Below are 14,604 nucleotides of genomic sequence, written 5' to 3'. Positions count from 1 at the left end.
GAGTTCTGAGTGGTTCAAGAACTAGTAACGACCACTTCCTCCGAAAGTGATGCGTCACGGTCCTGCCCTGGGGGGGGGGGGGGGGGGCTCTGTAATATCTCTTCGCTTGCCAGCATTTGAAAACTCCCAAGGGCCACGCCGTCACAAGAAAGGCCAGAGCTACTGAAGAGGTTACTGTAATCAGTGCCTATGAAGCCGAACAAAAACAGAACGAGATTTTCATCGTGTCAGACGCCTCTTCAGACGACCTTTTAGAAGTGCTTCCCACTCACTTCGGAAGTACAGAGGACAACTGGTCACGGAACTCCGGCGAAACCACCTTGGCGGAGCGTGACGTGGCCCTGACAGAACCGATCAGCGTGCCTACTGCGAAGCTCACAGATCCTCTCAAAATGCCACGAGAACCGCCGGTGGGGCCTGTGAAGGCAATGCTCGACGTCAAGGAAGGGCGAGTCAAGCAGTCGCTTTCTGGCTGCACCGTCTGCCCTTCCGAAGCGGATAATTCGTTGCCATGGTCAGAATACCTTCTCCACACCGGAAACTCAGGCGCGACCGAAAATCCGGGCTGTCAGGGAATCTTAGTTTCGTTCCTGCTGAAGACAGCCAACTTTTGGTTGGTTCAGGATGCAGTGTCGGAAGTGCTTTGCCAGAAGAAGAGGCGTTGTCACCGCCACAACCAACTCCTTTGTCTCTGTCGTCACCCACTTAAAGCGACCACCATCGCAAGCTGTCATAGTAGTGATGAAAAGTGCGCTGCATAGCTCTCCGTGAAGCCACTTTCACCTTTGGCAACATCGGATCACTCTCCTTCCAAAGGTGGCCAGCACGAGAGTGGGGACTGTAGGTCTGTAGAAGACTGCAACGATATCCGTTCACATGGCTGAGCTCGATAAGAGCCCTAGCAAAACGGTTGGACATCCTGCTGTTATAGCAATATAGTTAAAGGAATATAGTTATAGGTCATAACAGCCGCGATCACGTCATCCTGATTTCTCGCAACCATAGGTCGGCAAACTCACTCATGAGTCGACCCACTCAGGCTCACTCAGACTCAGGTGAAGCCGTGAGTCTGAGTCTCTAGTGAGTCCAGCTGAGTAATATGTTGGTGAATTTCAGTCTGAGTGAGTCCGGCTGAGAAAATGTTTAGTGAGTCTGAGTCCGAGTGAGTCCGGTTGAGGAAAATTTTGGTGAGTCTGAGTCCGAGTGAGCTCTCAGAGCCAAATATATTCCTTGAGTCAGTCTCAGTGAGCTGCAATTATTTGGCCGACCTATGCTCGCAACCTACTCTTAATAAAAATTAAAAATTTATTGCGTCGTTACGCAATTTTGAATGTCCACTTGATCTTGCTTACTTGGTTTATTTATTTATTTATTTATTTATTTATTTATTTATTTATTTATTTATTTATTTATTTATTTATTTAACTGTTTGCGTGCTTACTTGGGATTTTACCTGCGAAAACTGCGTATGGGCTATGAAAGATGTTACTTCTGTTTCTCTAAAGGGCTCTAAGACCTTAATAAACGGAGGTTATTGCTTACTCCTGCATCAAAATGCGCCTAGCGTGACATATAGTCGAAACCTAGGCAAAGGAAACGTTCTCAACTTTATGTCGTTAATCGCAGTTTCCGTTTTTCTCTCTGTTCTTGATCGTTGCAAAGGCACACACTTAAGAAAGCTCTGAACAATATATGTGTGGCATTAAGGTTCTTCGATAAGTTTCTGACTTGCACCACTCACCCTTGTCGCCTCTCTCCTCCTCTAATCTTCCTCCTATATGGAGAGCCACTGGCGCCTTCAAAATTTCTCAAAATGCGCGTAGAAACAATTAACTTCTAGTTTGCGCCATACTATATTTTTATCGGTGCTTGCCTTCAAATTTTATATCGTGCAATAATTTTTTACGTGAATTGGTTGGTGTAAACCTTACTACATGAAAAAAAAGAGAGAAAAAAAATAAAGATACATCGGAAGCTCAGGCAAAGGAATAAACACGCCCCGCTAACTCGCCGAAATCGCACACGAAACCACGCGGGAAAGAGCACGAAATACTGCGACAAAGGATTGCGCTGGTTCAAAGCCTCCCGTCTGAGGTCTCCCACTCACGCAGCGGACATATGTTCAGTGCTCGTCACTGACTTATTCGTCTTGTTTTTTTAACTGTATCGTATTTGTTCTAGTACGTACTATCGCGCTCAGTATGAGCTACATCACGCGAGCGCGTGGCCGAGCGCTCTGCAAGGTTGTACAGTGGCGCCGATTTCGGCATATTTTCGAGTTATCGGGAGAGAGTATGGCTGCTCGGGCGAGCGCGTATCGCCCCCACTTGCTTGCTTTCACCCGCGAAGTTATCATTTTCTAAGCTGATATCACCGCAGGGCAAAACGAGGGCGAGGGAGAACGCGTGTAGGCGATGCGCGCTCGCAGGAACAGACAAACTCTCTCCCAGTAACTCGAAAATATGCCAAGATCGGCGTCACTGTGCAACCTTGCAGAGCACTCGGCCACGCGCTCGCGGAATGTAGCTCATACTGAGCGCGATAGTACATAAATAAATCACCATTCAGGATTACCGGGAAAAGCTTATAGCAGCTATAGGCATTTGGCATTCTATCTGAAGAAGAGGAAAATTCAGAAGCTATCATAAAAAATTGATCAAAATTCAACGCCATTGTAACACTTCTTCCGCCCTTCGAAAGCGTGGTAAAAGAATTTTCCTCGAGATTACGAAGACTTGCGCAAGATATGAGTGGCATAGCGCTGCGCTAATTGCAACGGGTGATGTGGGAGAAAATTTTTTGTGCAGCCGGAGAAGTGGGACGTATGTATCCCGCTGTCGCACAAAGGGTTAAAGGAGGAAGCTATTACGGCCAATGTTCCGATGCCGTTTTGTAATAATTGTGCCTACACGAAGGGGAGAGGGCACCATTAAATATGGCTTCGCCACAACAAGGGTCTTTATGGGGAGAAGCCTACTTGCGCAAGTCACTTCGTCTTACAGGAAATCTGCACAGCAGATTACAGGTATCTGCACAGCATCCCAGCTAAATTTTCAAAGCTCTTAAAGAAATGTGCACTGCATTTATTACATTTCATTACTCGGTCATCAATTTTATCTGCCTCCAGAGTAATTTTATGCACAAATCATTTGCAATATCAAGTACCTTAATTAAGTTCCTTTAACATTTGAATTAACGGCATATAGTTCCGACAGAAAAACTATTATTACCTCCTAAAAAATGCAATTTAATCTATTTCCATGCGCTACTTAGGGCGCAATCATCTTAGCGCGATAACGTTAATGAGCCCGTGTTGCAGAAGATGCGGTGTTGGCGTCGGCGGCGTTGTCCGTGAGTGGAAAATCTCGATGAATGCAAAGATGAAAAACTCAGAGGGTCCCTTATGCATTCACTTAAGACAACCCGAAGGCGAAAGCCATCTTCTTTTCCTTCTCAGCCGATGCATTGATCCTGCCCCGCCACCCTCAGAAAATCTTTGTGCACCTAGTGTGATTTTGCACTGCCTCTAGGATCAGAGGCACGTCACCTGGTTTTGCACTGCCTCCGTGATCGGCACACCTTTGACCAAGCTACGATACGTCACGTGACCTTACGCGACGTCATGCCAAAATTCGTGACGTCATGATGACGTCACAAATTTTAGCGATCTGAGGCGTCATTATGGCGTCATATGGTGACGTCATCACGTGATGATGATTTTTTGCATCACTGGTGTTGCACCCGATGCCGCGGGACGCCGACGCCGACAGTCAATTTGTGCGTTTTATGAGGCACCTAAGGCTTTCACCTTAAAGGGCGCCTCACCAGGCCACATATCAAACTTTAGTTGGACGCTGGAAGTTGTTGTGTGTCGAATGAAGAGCATTATGCCGCAAGAATTTTTCAAATTGGTTTATTACGAGCTCAGAAAAACAACAATTTGTAGCGGCACGAAACCATGATGCGAGGAGGCGAGCTTCAGACCCTTGCTACTCGCCCCGTGTAGCCTTCGCAAGCCAAATCCCTTACCTGGCCTCTTCGGCATCGGAGCCGGAGGATCACATGACGCATACGCATCAACACCATGGATGCTCACGTGCGCATGACGTGCCCGAGTCAAATCGAGCGCGCGATCGGCGTTGCACGGCCGCTACCATTTTTTTTTTAGCGGCCGTGGGCGTTGTGTCGGTGTTCTCTGTGGTGTACTGCCTGTTTCTGCGGGACGGGCATGACAGCTGCGACATTTGTACGGGCACGAGGCTAGCGATATCAAGAGCCAGTGCAGCATGAAGATTTAGGTAGACGCAGGAGGATAAATGAGCCTAATGAGCGCTGGAACGGGGTTGAAAATTACACAGTTGCGTTGTCAGGGCTGGCGTCTGCTCGACGCGCAAACCACGAGAACACGAACGCATGCCAAACGGAGGCGGATTAGTCCCGCATCCCGCTGCGATTCGCAGTAAAAAAGAAAAAAAAACTACTCGCACACATTCCGTTTGTGTGTCTTATTATTTCTCTCAAATTTCATTAATCTATTCAATCAACAAATTACACAAGCTACACATTTCACGTAAAATAATTGTTGTGGTGTCACGTGGGCGACGTCAGAGCACAGATGTCTACGTAGGGCCATTCTTAGTAGCACGTCATACCATACTTCTTTGGGCGCGCGCCCGCGAGACGAAGGGAAAGCGGTGTTCAGCTTGAAATGTGACCTACTTCCGCGGCGCGTAGCTTTGCAAATTCTGGAAGACGTGATTGTGAACGGCCAGCGTATGCATTGCGCTGGTCAGCTCAAAATGATCAGACCTGGTGAGGGACCCTTTAAAAGCCAGGGTTCGAGCCTGAGTCAAACCGAGGCCATCTGCGTGGCAGCCATGTATTCTACAACAGAGCCACACCAGTGCTTGAAACTGCTTCGGAAAAACACCCTACACGGGCGTCACGTCAGGCGAGGAGTCAAGTTAACAGATGCATTAACGTGTGACAGAAGCGCGGAATTGCCCGAGGCGTCACGCCCGTGAACTGCGTAACAAGTGGATGGCTTAAAGTAGAGTGACTGCATATGCTCCCTACGGGAGCCTGTGGTAGCATATACCGGGACACTAGCTTAAAGCTGCCCACCTATTACGAAGGCCTCGGCCACACTTAATTATTTCTAAAATGTATGTGACAGAGATTGTGACGTTCTACAACTTTTCCGTGTAAACAACTGCCATGAAGCTGATCATTAAAAGTTAATTAGCAATAATTTGTTAATTACGCTTTCCTGTGAAGCTATAGCAGAGGCAAAGTATTTCCGCCTCGACGTGGGGTCATTTTGAGAAGACAACAGGTACCTCGACGTCAGCTTTTGTACATGACAGCTGATGACGAGGATCTTGATTTGACAGCGTTGGATGGCAAAGAAGATGAAGACATAAGACTTGTGGGCATTTTCTCGTCTATTCCTCGTATTCTGCCACAGAATTCTCCTGACGCCACAATTTGTAGTATGAGTTGAGATTGTTAAAATTATGATTTATTATGGTGACATTTCAACGCGCACAAGACAAGGACGCTGCGTAGGGGACAACCAAGCACTGGCTTCTCCCCTGCACTGTGTCCTCTACTATTGGCCTCGAGATCTTGGAGTGACGCCCTCTCGCGTGTGACGTCAGAGCGAGGACTCCGCTCTCAACCGCGCTGCAGCAGCCGCTGTTCCTGTACGCGGATCGTCTGCTTCAGGCGGGAACATTGTCGAACGAACAGCCTCGCGACGGTCAACTAACGCCTACAACGAATGTTTTCGAGTGTAATCTTGAACTTGTTTTAGTTGCGGCCCAATCGGCAGGGCCAAGAAATCCCCCGGATGCCACCGATCGCATGGCTGGTAAGAAAGTGAAACCATGTGTGAGTGTTCTCGCTCGTTATCGTGTTTTTGCCGTACGATACTAATTAGTTTGGGTGTTTCTCTCGATATTTCAGTAAGCGTTCCGTTCTCTAGCATCTACAAGTATGTAGATAAAGCTTGTGAAAGGTCGCGGTGCCTCATCGAGGGCGAGGCGGTGTACGACGCAGGCCACGTTGTTAAATGCGCGGTCGAGGCCGTCAACGGAGATCGCATCATCGTCGCAGCTCTCGTCCTGCAAACAAGTGCGCAAGTGCCGCCTTGTTGCGCACCCTCCTGCCGATGACCATGATCGCAGTTTGTCCCGTAATGTTGGTTCAGTGAGAACGATATTACGTCGTAGTTCATACTATTAATACCGCACAGGGCTGTCGCATGGGTATTAGAATATAACAAATAGTTAATCGCTGATTATACCACGCACAGGGCCACAGAGATTAACGTGGCAAAGGCAAGCTGGGTGCAGTTTCAAGCCACGTAGCCTAACGAAAAGCTTAAAGAGCTCCGCTTTTTAAAAAGTGTCTGCACTGCCTCAGGTGAAAACTTTTAGAGAATGTGCACTACACAGCAGCAACAGGTTTCGCTTATGACTTTATGATAATCACTCTGCTAGGCGCGCGCTTGTCTTTATAAGTAAAATACGTATGTACACCATCCAAATGCAGCCGTAGTCTCAGATATCCTGCGCCGCTCAGCTGAGCTCACGAGGCGCGCTTACGTGCGAGGCGATTCGGAGGAGGCGTCGTCGGCTCCTTGTCTAGGGGCCTTCGCGGCAGGTTGTGGGACGGCACCGCACCTGGTGTAAGTCGCCTATGCTTATAGCCTGCGTGCAATAAACGGCTGAAGTATTGGCGAGGCGCTTAAACGTGGTCACAAGCTTACCTAAGAGTGGCGCGTACGGTGGGTAGCAGAAGTCACTGTCTGCCAAGTGATTGCTGCACACGGTCGATGAAGGCGTGGGGCGCATTCCCATTCTTAGCTTGACGATGCACTCCTTCTTCAGCTTCGGGTCCTTAGAGTAGTTGTGAAAGCTAACGCCTTTTTCACGAGCGGACGAAGTACACTGAGGCACAGAGCAATACTTCACCATTGCGCAGAACTCTCCGCGGAGACAAGTGGCCGCAGTTCTAAGAAACAAAGAGCTGTAGTTCTAAATTAGTGTTAAAAGCAGTCCCGTGGTTGTTCGAACAGCGTCAGTAGCCACCATACGCAGGATAACAATTGAACTGCTTTTTTGTTGAGATTTACCACAACGGTGGTTTCAACACAGCGCTGGGCCTATGTAGCAGACGAAAGCGCGCGAATCCCCGCTCTGACGTCATACAGGCGCCGTTCGCAGCGCCGCCATCGGTCGCACACCAGGCCAATTGTGCGCGGCGCTGAAATTTCACCATGAATAGGTAACCAACTCGTTCAACCTTCTGTTCTACGGCAAATGATTTATCAGCCCGACTTTTGACCAAGCCACCTGATTGCTAAGTGCCAATCATCCTTGGAATATCATGGTCATAATTATTATTTCCCCTATATGGTATAAGCCCCTATTCAAGGAGAACAAGAACAAGAAGAAGGAGTAGAAGATGTGCCACGCCTTCCGCTAATAGGATTGTTGGACGCACATTTTATTGCTCGCAGAACGGGTTATCTTCTCAAAAATAAAACAAACAAGGGGAGTTCCTCAAGGGTCAGTTCTCTCGCCCATTTTATTCAACATATTACTAAGTTCGATTCCGTCGCGTAACGACGTGCAAGTGTATGTATACGCGGATGATATTGCATTCTTTGCATCCTCCAGTGATGTACATTCGCTGTACAACATTCTACAGTCATATTTGAATGAGATCGAAATATGGCTTAATGACCTGAATTTGTCTCTGAATGTTAACAAAGGTGCTCTTCTTGCTTTTCCATTGGCTTTCCCCGTGCATATCGCACTTATGTACGGCCAGGCCTTTATTCCACAGGTCGATTCATTAAAATATTTGGGTATAATATAGACGCCTAATCTTAATTGGAGCTCGCACATTGAGTACATTGCAGCTAAAGGTTCACGTGCAATTGGATTATTAAGACGAATCAGCAGCACTCGTTTTGGAATGCGTAGAAAAACATTGTTAATGATCTATTGCATGTATGTACGTCCAATATTAGAGTTTGGATGCATTTTGTTCCGTGGGCGACCTGCTTATAAATTACGCCCCCTTCTAACTATAGAACGTGAGGCGTTACGTTTATGTCTCGGACTTCCAAAATTTGTAGCTAATAATATACTTTACCATGAAACAAACCTGCCATGTCTTCAAACTAGGTTTTAGAATTTTAACAGTTCAAACATTTCTAAACATATATGCCTCCCAACACAGACGCTCCCAATATGTATTTCTCAGGGAGCCGTCTACATTTTTTGAAAGTGAATGGTCTCGACTGCATCGCCCTCAAATAATTTTCGTGCAAAAGCTCCTGGAGCCATTACAAGTGACATTTAGTGATATAATATACCCAAACGCACTCACTGAAAAAGAACGAAAATATTAAAACAAGAGTTCGAGGCTCTTTTAAATCAATTTTCTACGTTATTACGGTCTACATTTACCCACGTAATTAAAAATTATGCTACACCGATGAACTATGCAAAGATATTTGGGCTACATACTGTGTCATTATTTCGGTTCCCTAGCACGAAGGCGGTATAAATACTGCGATGAACTCGAATGAAAGCCTACTTTATGCTCATCATCACGCGCCACAGGTTCGTGAGCCGCCCCTTAAGCTTTGCCTCGTATGGGTAGAGGCGACTATACAGCGAGGGCGTGGGGAATGTGCGTGCCTGTAATAATCGCCATGTTATCGACGGTGCAGGGACCAAAGCTTCTCCCAGAGACGGGCCTCACCAGGAGGGAACGAGCCTCCCTGCTGCGACTGCGGACCGGCTGTGTGTGGACCGCGGCCCGCCGCTACCTGAAGGGTCGCTGCGCCTCCCCGGCCTGCAGCCGCTGCGGCGACCCCGAGACCCTCGAGCACCTCCTTTGTACCTGCCCCGGATTGGCAAAGGAACGCTCGACAGTCACCACAGCCTACCGGATAACACACAGCAGTAATAGAATATGATGACATATTTCCAAAAAATGCTAAGTTATTGCCCATTAGATATTTAAATGGGTTGTTGGAAGACCACCTTAAAAACGTACAGATAAATTCAGTAATAGCCACAGATGCTTCTGTTACTGATGAGAAGGCAGGGGTGGGAATTTATTCAGCAGCACTAAATTGATCATTTTCCCTTCGTTTGCCCGACTTCACACCAATATTCCAGGCAGAATTAATCGCAATTATTCTTGCTTTGCGGAAACTCCCAGTACATATCTCTTCAGCAGTTATATTAACGGATTCCTTGTCTGTGTGTACGGCATTAGCAGTGCCACAGCCGTCGAGCTGCCTAACAGAACTTTTCTCATATATGCCCAATCACGTACGGCACGTCCGGTTGGTTTGGGTACCAGGCCACACTGGACTGATATTAAATGAAGCGGCGGACACTCTGGCGGCAGCATCCCTCAAAGGACCGGTCATAAATATTCTGAGGCCGTCTTCTAATAACACGATCGCACGATTCTGAAATTTTTGTATGCAAGAAGAACGTACTAATTCTTCTGTCCTAAACAATACAGATTTTCAGCACCTTAGGTTTTCGTGGAATAGCACATGGTGTAGTACAAGGCAATTTGAAGTAACGTTAACTAGACTGCGATGCAGAATACCGTCACTAAATTTTTATTTACACAGGCTTGGTTTCATTCCTTCCCCTAACTGTAATTATTGTAATCAAGCAGAAACAATAGAGCACTACTTCACAGAATGTCGAAGATACCAAAGCATAAGGCAAATATTTCTAAAACCTCCTTTTCAAAAACTTGGCCTTGAGCTTTCCACATCGGCGTTACTCTCCCTGGGGGCGTCAGCACTAGGGCAATGCAACAGGGGCATATATGATGCCATATTCATTTATATTAAAGAAACAAAGAGGCTGCCATGTTAATATTATAATTAGATATATCATTTCATTCCCTTACTTAAATTTCTGTAATTACTTATTTATTTAATTCTATTATTTAACACTCGTTTAATTAACATTCCATTTAAAAAAAAGGAAAAAATCAAAATTGCCCCAACATTTTTTTATTTTTTATTTTTATTTTTTTACTATAAATTATCTTTTCGCATATTCCTTTTATTTTATTTTTTCACAAAGTCTACTGCCGCACGCTTCGTGGCCGATCCCCCGTAGTGGGTTGAGCTATACCCTTAAGGAACCAACCAGCCAACCAAGTTAGACGATGATTTACTTCGATTGGGCATAGATAACATAATTGCCATTGATGCATCCATGTGTGAAGAGAAAGCGGGAGTGGGCATATTTTCAGAGGCTTTATCATGGTCGTACTCCTTGCGCCTCCCAGGTTATACTCTCATATTCGAAGCCGAGGTCCTAGCAATTATATTAGCCCGTCGAAAACTACCAGTAAATGAGTCATCAGTTGTTATAGTTACTGATTCGCTGACAGTATGTACATCTTTATCTTCTACTGCTTCTGAGTCCCCTGTTCTGAATACATTCACTTCCTTAATCCCAAAAAGTTGCGTAGCGTGCGGTTGCTATGGGTTCCAGGTCACTGTGGCATACTAATAAACGAGATAGCAGATAATCTCGCACGGTGGTCGCTGGGTGGTCCTATTTTGTCCATTGCGCCTGACACAGTTTTAGGGGCGAAGCTCCTTATGCCGTTGGTGGCGCTTGCTCCATATATATATATATATATATATATATATATATATATATATATATATATATTATATATATATATATATATATATATATATATATATATATATATATATATATATATATATATATATATATATATATATATATATAATATATATATATATATATATATATCGGTCCCTACCACTGCAAGTGGCCTTTCTTCAAAACTGCTGCCGAAATACGAAGGCCCATACCGGGTCGTCGAGCGCACATCCCCGGTCAACTACTTGATCGAACCCATCGAACCAGCTTCGGACATGCGCCGTCGAGGCGCGACATTGTCAACGTGGAGCGCCTCAAGGCCTACTAGGACCCACTCATAGTGACGAGTTGTTAGGTCGCCGGACGGCTCCCTTTTCGTACCCGGGGTAATTGTAGAGAAGCCTTGGACATGGTAATGGGTTACCCTCTCCAGCGCCTCTAGTGGGTCGTCCTCTTTGGTGCTTGAAGAAGAACGCCGCTCGCGCAGGGAGTTCGTGCCTTGCCGTGACTGTCGCCATTACTCATTGTCGTTGGAGTGCTGTCTATTAAACACCTTAACAATATATATATATATATATATATATATATATATATATATATGTATATATATATATATATATATATATATATATATATATATATATATATATATATATATATATATATATATATATATATATATATATATATATATATATATATATATAATATCGCTAGATGGTGCTAGTTTTAGTATAGTTCCAAAGGAACCAAAGGAATTGGTTGGAGAAGGCGGAAAAGAGGCTAGAAGATGAGGTAGAAGAAGCCAGGAGGAATGTAAATAAAATGGCTGAAAGCAAACTGCTTTCGTTGGAACTTTGCATGCCCACGTAGACGATGTGGAACGGGACCCCATACTTACTGCGGTGGACGTTCTCTGTCTTACTGAGACGTGGAGCGCCAAAAGACCGTATATTAAAGGATACGTTCCAGTCGTGTGCATCGATGATGCAGAGCGTCCTGCAGTTGATGTGGCCGTATATGTCAAACAAACAGAAAAGGCACAAGATCTGAAACTGCTACCAACGACACAGAGCCACAACGGTGAATATGCTGCAACCGATTTTGACGGATGCATCATCATGACCATGTACCTTGCACCCAATTTGTCGAGTGGGAATATCAAGACATTCATTGACACGGCATTGTGTAATTATGACAAGTACAAGAATAGACCGTTTGTATTAGTTGGTGACCTGAATGTCGATATTACCGAAAAGAACAATGAGTGGTTAATAGAACATATGGCAGCCAAATATGCTCTCACGTGCACAGGAGTCGCGCAGAAAAGCGGAATTTGAGGTTCACTCAGTTGAACAAAAGTCGATGTCGCCTTGGTGGAATGATGACTGCACTCGGGATTACAGGCGTAGAAAAGCCGCCTGGAAGAAGCTACTACACAATCAATGCCCTAAAAACTGGTCAGATTATAAATTCATTGCAGGTACATTTAAACGTACAGTCGCGAAAGCGAAAGTGGAGTATGACGAAAAGCATTTTGAATTTCTTTCGAAATCAAATAACAAAAGAGCACTATTTGGCTTTCTCAGACATAAAAAACTAATTCCTCAATCAGTAAATATTGAATCCATAATTTTATCGCCACAGGAATTGACGCAATCATTGGAGAGCATGTAGTATAGTGTAGCAAGGGGGTGGGAAAGGGAAGTGAGCGTAAGGAGGAGAGATGTGATGGTGAGCAGGAAGTAAAGGAGGAGGGGAAAGTAAAGCGTAGCACAGAAAAGATGAGAAATAGAGAGAAAGAAATGCAGAAAGAAAAAAGAGAATCGTGAGGAAATGCGAATGCATTTCTTGCGCCGAGAGTACACGGCGTAGTAATTTTAATGGCGTAAATTTACACTTCTTGCTAGGGGTACCGTTGCCGTCAGACATTCGCCTTCACCGATTTCTGCCATCGCCTTGAGAGGCGCCCAGCCAGCGAACGATCGAGAGTGAGGCGCGCGCTTCACTCCATTTATATATACGTGCGAGCGAGCGGACGGGAGAGTGGGGCGCCGGGAGGAGAGAGAGCGAACGGCGAGAGAAGGAGCGGCGAAGCACTGCACCTACCCTCTCCTACACTCTCTCCACACACGCGGGAGCTCCGCCGAGCTCCCGCGATGCGAGCGCCCTCACACGCCAGACCGCGCTCCTCCTCTCCACTCACTCTCAGCTACTCCGCCCACACCACCTGTTCCGGTTGCTAGGGGCGAGGATAAGCGCGCACGCCCGCAGCTGTTGCTATGGGAGAGGGAGTGAGAGCGGAGAGATAACACCTGCCGGCGCGCGGACACCGACAGACGCCTGACATGCCCCGACTAAGAAATGCATTCGCATTTAAAAAAAAAGAGGAGAGACAGACAGAACATCAACTAAAGAGAGGAAAAACAAAGAAAAAGGAAGCAAGCATGGCGTCGTCTAGTGACCAGATACCGCACCACCTGGTCAAGCCGCGCATGCGCAGTAGCCAGCCACGCCCACCGACGAAGACATCGCGCGCAACCTCCGCTGCGTACTCCCGGGAAGGAAGCCGCGCATCTCGAAGCTAGACGTGTCGGTCGACGGGGGGTGCGAGCGGCGACGGGACCACTGCTTGGCTATGCCAAGCTTTGCGCGACTTAGTGCAAACTGCCCGCAATTTTTTTTTTTCTGCCACCGTGGTTAGGACCCTCAAAACAGCAACAAGAATGTCGACTGTATGGCATTTTGACACTAGTGAAAACAAACACACAAAGACACGAACACGACGACATGGCCGCCCATGTCGTCGTGTTCGTATCTTTGTTGTGTGTGTTGTTTTCACTAGCGGCAAAATGTCATTAAGTAAGGAATACCAACTAGGCCAAGAAAAAGTTCTCCTCAAGAATGTCAACTCCGCCAGTTGGCGCCTCGGTGCAACAGCAAACAATTAATAAAATAATTTTTAGAAGACATAAGGCTTCCTTAATTTGATATAAAACGTCTTATATTGCCCCGGGAGAAATGTCTTCTCAGCAGTGCAATTGCGTTTAAAAGTAAAGCCGACTTTTAGGGGACGGGTGTTAGTCTGGCCTTCGTAAGCTGGCATTCCCACTGTGTTGCAGTGTTGGCGATGTCATCGTCGATGTCTCGCGGTAGACTGCACAGTGGTTTTAACGTTGATGGGCACGTTCACAACCTAGCCTTTCATACCAAAGTGGCCTCCGCCGCGTCACCTCTGTGCCATGCGCTGAACAGCTTCGCTGGTCATACACCGTCAAAAAGTGGAATGGTTCCTCAATTGTTAAACTGTAAATATGCGCAAAAGACCCTTTCGCCCGACGAAGTCTCTGCAAGAAGCGCCACAGTGGCGGCCCCCGAGTTTTACGCTTCATACAATGCGGGAAGGACAGCGAGAGAATCGCTGCTTCCTAGTGAACCGCGCGAAATAAATGATAAGCACGAAACGTCACACGCAAAGGTTAGGTGGTTGTGCAAGTGGCGCAATTCGCTGGTGCAAGTGACATTGCTTGCCGTTTTCCACGACAACATACTGCCGACAAACGCCATCATTAAAATTTAATCACTTCTCCGCCACGGCAAGTTTCGGTTTCACGTAACACAGCGACAGCCCCTCCGGCGAAACTGGTGCGCCCGGTTTCGATCGAGCCCTTGAATCGATGACGGATATGTCAAATTCCTTCCGATCTTTTTTTTTTATTTTTTAAAAATTGAGTAAGCCGGATATAGTAACTTCCTACAGCTTTTCCATTTTAACAACTGCCCTCAAGTTGGTAATTAGGAAGTTATTTAACAAGATCTTGTTAGTCAATCGTTCCAGTGTAATTTAACACCAGCAAAATATTTCCGCGTCCCTGTAGAGTGTGTCTGCGAAGGCGACAGGCGCCTC

Source organism: Rhipicephalus sanguineus, chromosome 1 (genome assembly GCF_013339695.2).
Source record: "Rhipicephalus sanguineus isolate Rsan-2018 chromosome 1, BIME_Rsan_1.4, whole genome shotgun sequence".
Classification (NCBI taxonomy): Eukaryota; Metazoa; Arthropoda; class Arachnida; order Ixodida; family Ixodidae; genus Rhipicephalus; species Rhipicephalus sanguineus.
The sequence above is the reverse complement of the archived record's forward strand: the minus strand, read 5'-3'. Positions refer to the sequence as shown.